Source organism: Siniperca chuatsi, linkage group LG10, assembly GCF_020085105.1.
Source record: "Siniperca chuatsi isolate FFG_IHB_CAS linkage group LG10, ASM2008510v1, whole genome shotgun sequence".
Classification (NCBI taxonomy): domain Eukaryota; kingdom Metazoa; phylum Chordata; class Actinopteri; order Centrarchiformes; family Sinipercidae; genus Siniperca; species Siniperca chuatsi.
This window is the reverse complement of record NC_058051.1, coordinates 8,005,001-8,010,185: the sequence shown is the minus strand read 5'-3', so window position 1 is coordinate 8,010,185 and position 5,185 is coordinate 8,005,001.

Below are 5,185 nucleotides of genomic sequence, written 5' to 3'. Positions count from 1 at the left end.
CACTGAAATATTAATTTTGTGTAGAATTTAAACATAATCAATGTAATATTTGAAGGGCCAAAGAATATTTTTGAATTATTTAGGCCGGCAGCAGGACAGCTGCAGGATTATTTATAAATCCAAAAACCCTCCAAATCTAAGCCACAATTTATTTACTGCACTACATTCACCCCTACTATCATTGTAAAACACTGGCATATTCTCCAAAATGATCAATCCTTGCAAGAAACCTTTAAAGATCTACCCATGGTAACTTTTAAAAGAGGAAGAAACAAAAAGGGACAAAGTTGTTAGACTTCAAAATGTTGGAATGCTCTAACAGTAACCTTATAACTAAACCTCTTTAAGGCCAGTGTGCATAAACTGCCAGTATACCAAAAATCTTAAGTGTTTTAATCACCCTACCAAAGGACTTAACTTCTATGCCTATAAAAAATAAAGATGAAATGTGATGTTGCTTTACAGTGAAATGTCTTGCAACAGGACTGGTTAAATCATTTCTCTTAATAGAGCTCCTATGTTCAGTGATGCACTCTTTAAGGGAACGGGATGGCTCACTTATGTGTATTTTACCACATGGGCATTGTATCATATAAACAACATTATTTGTTTTGCAGGTAATAAAATCCTTAAAAAGGTTCTGTTTATGATATTCTGAACATTAATATAGCAGCAAAAAACAATTTGCTATTTAAATACATAATCAAGTAAGCAAAACTTAACACAGGTTACAAAGTGCTTTACATCAATATCAAACATAAAAACATAAAGCACATACAAAAATTAAGGCTAACACAAACATACAATGCATAACTGCAACGCACATATGACCACACAACAGATACAGACCACCGGGAGCATACCATTGAAATGAAAGAAAAGTTAACCTATAGAAGTGGGGTTTTTAGATGTTTTTTGAAACTGTCAGACTCAAATGTAATAGGAGGGGGGAGATCGTTCCAGAGTCTGGGTGCCAGGACAGCAAAAGAACAGTCACCTTTACGCTTGGCACGCAGTATAGCCAACAGGTTTTGGTTGGATGACCTAGGTGTTCGCTCTGTGGTGTAAGAGTGACGTAGCACTGAAATGTAGGCTGGAGCGAAGCCATTTAGTGCCTTATAAGTGAGACTCATAAGTGAAAAGAATCTTAAAATCAATCCTGAACTTCACTGGCAGCCAATGCAGCAGTCCTAGTTAAAAGCCTAGCTGCTGTATTTTAAACTAACTGAAGAAATGAAGCCGTTCTATATCGGAAGCGGATAATAATGGTCTAATTTTTGCACAGTTTCTCAGTTGAAAAAAAAAACATTATTGAACCAGTTTGTTGACATGGATTTCAAATTGCAATTGAGGGTCAAATATAACTTCAAGATTAGTAGCATTAGTAGCATTTTCAGAGCCAAAGAGGAGAAGCTCAGTTTTGTTCGAGTTAAGTTGAGGGAAGTGTAATGCCATCCATTCCGTTATAGCATCTGAACAGTTGCGCAGAGTGCCTAGGTTACTGAAATCATCCGGTTTTACTGAAATGTATAGTCGAGTGTCCTCTGCGTAACAATGATAGGATATGCTACCAAAGCAATTGATTATATGGACCACGGGGAGCATATACAAGAATAGGCCAGAGGATTGACCCCTATTGACCTCATCCACCCATATAACATTAGAGTGGATGAGGACACATAGTTACCCATAGAGACCATAAAGTGTCTGTTTGACAAATAAGACACAAACCACTCCAGGGCTTTCCCTGAGATACAAAAGCATCTAATTATATAGTGGAGTAATGGCGTCCTGAGTAGAGTATGACTGAGGTTTCCTGCTCTCTGCCCTGTCCCCAGGCTGTCTGCCTGACAGCAGAGACACACAGGACACGGAAGCGCCACGATGCACCGCAAAGCACTACCCGCTTCCTTTTGGTGCCCATGTTAACCACTTGGGCTGTTCAGACAGAGTGTCGGCTTGCGGTAGGGTCGTGCTCAGCAGCAATAGTTTCAGTGTCTGGTCTATTTTTTTTTTTTTTAAAGCGTGCCGCGAGTGAATCTGGCAAGAAAACACTGATAATCTATTATAAAATGGTATAAATACATATTATATGATATAAATGATCTGATTCTGCTAAATAATATCCCATGGGTTGTATGGGGTGCAGTGTGAGGACCCAAATGCAGGCAACCAGGAAGCGGTATGTGGATGACTACAGTATTTATTGGGGTGAGGAAGCAGACCGACAGGTAACAAACAGGTAAACGGCAGGTAGACAGATACAGGTCCAATGAGGCTAAACAAATCTAACAGGCAGCTGGAAAAGTTCACGGTCCAGGCATGACCAAAGGAACAAAGGATACATACAAAATAACTCACATTAGGAAATGCCGGGAAACTGGACATGGGAACAAGGTACAACAAAAAATGCATGTGACAGTGACACACATACGGGTCTATATGTATTAGATGGACATTTTCTCCAAACCCGCCCGGAGGTGGTTTAGATGGGCTACCCTTTCCTGAGGTCTTAGAGCTATGGGAGTTTGGTAAAAACTTTTTGCTCACTTTAGAATTCAGTTACAATCTACAGAACTTCATACAGACCACCCTAACACAATTGTGATTCATGCAGACATTTCTCTTTTTGACAAATGTGACTTATAAAAAAGGTCCAAATAAACATTATGGGTTCTTTTAAAGGACAGTGATGTCACTTAAAAATCACTCCTCATTAACAAATACACATTAATCTGACAGCTCAAAGCACTAATGGGACAGTCATTTTATTATTATTTATTGCATAAAGCTGAAATATCACAATTCTGTTAAACAGTGACACTGAATAACAGCCAGACAGCAGCTTTTAATAGCCAGAAAACAGCCTGTCACACAAGTGATGTGACTTTGAACAATAATGGAACATGGTTGCTGTATAAAACATTAAGGCATCAGCATAACACACACAAAAAAAAATAAATAAAAAAGGGGGAACTGTGGGTTTACAGCTTGTTTTTGTGACTGCCTCTTTGCATAATTCTACCCTCTATTTTTGCATTGAACCTTTAAAATTCCATTAGTTATCAGTCTACATATATAACTGAGCTGAAATATCACCATTCTGTTAGGCAGTGACACTGAATAACAGCCTGTCTCAACACAACCTTTTAAAAATAAAAAAACTTTATAGAGCACTTATCAAAACAAAGTACAAAGTGCTTCACAACAAGAGAAAAAAAAATACCACAAGAAATAAGACACATAATATACACAAAAGCAATAAAATCAGGATATGCTTTCAGATAAAAATGTGTTTTGAGAAGAGACTTAAACGAAGACACTGACTCAGACAACCAAATTTCTTCAGGCAAGTTGTTCCAGAGCCTCGGGGCCCTGATAGCAAAAGCTCTGTCCCCCTTAGTTTTCATCCTGGACTCAGGATGAGACAGGAGACCCTTGCCCGAAGATCTCAAACTACGTGAAGGTTCATAAGGGATTACAAGGTCTAAAATAGTCTTGAGCCAGGCCATGAAGAGCCTTAAAAGTAATCAACAAGATCTTAAAATCAATCCTAAAACAAACAGGGAGCCAATGTAAAGAGGCTAAAACAGGTGTTATGTGGTCATACTTCTTGGTCCTGGTTAACAGCCTAGCAGCTGAGTTTTGTATAGTCTGCAGTCGTGTCAAAGTTTTTTGATTAATACAAGTGAACAGGCCGTTACAATAATCAAGGTGTGAGGAGATGAAAGCATGTACAACAGTTTCTGCATCACTAAGATTTAAAATAGACAGGTTGGTGACAGGTTACCAATAGATGGCAGTATTTGTTTAGTAATGTGTTGGGGCCCAATAACAAGGATTTCAATTTTATTTATTTAAGATGAAGAAAATTTAGCGACATCCAAATTTTTTATGTCAGACAGGCAGTCCTGCAGAGAACTCAGTGTACTAAGGTCAGTGGGCTTGACAGGGAGGTACAACTGTGTGTCATCTGCATAACAATGAAAAGAAATACCATGTCTGCAGATGACATCACCTTGATGTCATCCACCTTGAATTGAACCTTGAGGCACACCGTACTTGATATGGGAGAAGGATGACGTGAAGTTATTAAGGCTGACACAGAATTTCCTATTGGACAGATGAGAACCAGTCTACTGCAGTGCCAGATATGCCCACCCAGTGCCTCAGTCTATCTAAAAGAAGTGCTGCCTTTGACACAATTGATCATGGCATTAAGTCCAAAAGCACAAGAATTGAACACATGCCTGTGTCTGCATTCATTAAAAAGGTCATTAGTGACTTTGAGAAGGGCTTTCTCAGTGCTGTGGTGTTGAAGAAAGCCATATTGGAACTTTTCAAAGGTATTATTGTTTTCTACAGCAGCAAGAAGCTGCTTAGATACAAGTTTTTCGTGAATCTTTGAAATAAAAGGCAATTTGGAGTTTGGGCGATAGTTATCCAGGAGGGTGGGATCAAGCCCAGGTTTTTTTTTTTTTTGGACTGGCTGGACACACGCTGTTTTAAAGAAATCAAGGATATATCATATTTCCTTGCTTGTTTTTCCTCCCCTTTTCAACCCAAAAGACAAACTTGAGCTGCCGACCAATATTAGTTGCTTCTGTCCTCTTCTCCACCTGCTGTCCACTAGCAAAGAGTGAAGGCGTTAGCATTCCCTATGTAGCCTAACGCTTAAAGAGACGGGCCCAAACGTAGCTCAGCTACCATGTGCAAAGAAAACTAACAACTGTGCTGCTTGGCACTGCCCTTAAATATAAAAAAGTATACCTACATGCCTCACCTTGCTTCTCTTTTCTGAAAAGCAAACACGAGTTGCTAATTAGCTGCCTCACACTGTCCAGGCTAAACTGAAGCTACTGCAACTAGCTCTCGTACCGGACTTTATTTTTGTCAAAATAGACATGAAATTGCACTGAATTGCATTTAACACCAAAAACACATTACTTATAAGTTACTGTTACTTACAAAAACTAAACACTATATTTACAAAGCAGCTATATACTGCTCATCTGTATGTGTTTAATCCTCTGGTACATCCATTGGGAGGTGCTGCTGCTGCTTTCCACCTTTAATTTTTAAAACGCGGACGCCTGGGTGTCACAGCCTGTCATGTCCTCACCAGCCTGTAATCACCCTCACCTGCTCTCAATTACACTCCTGCCCTCAATCAGCCCCAATCACA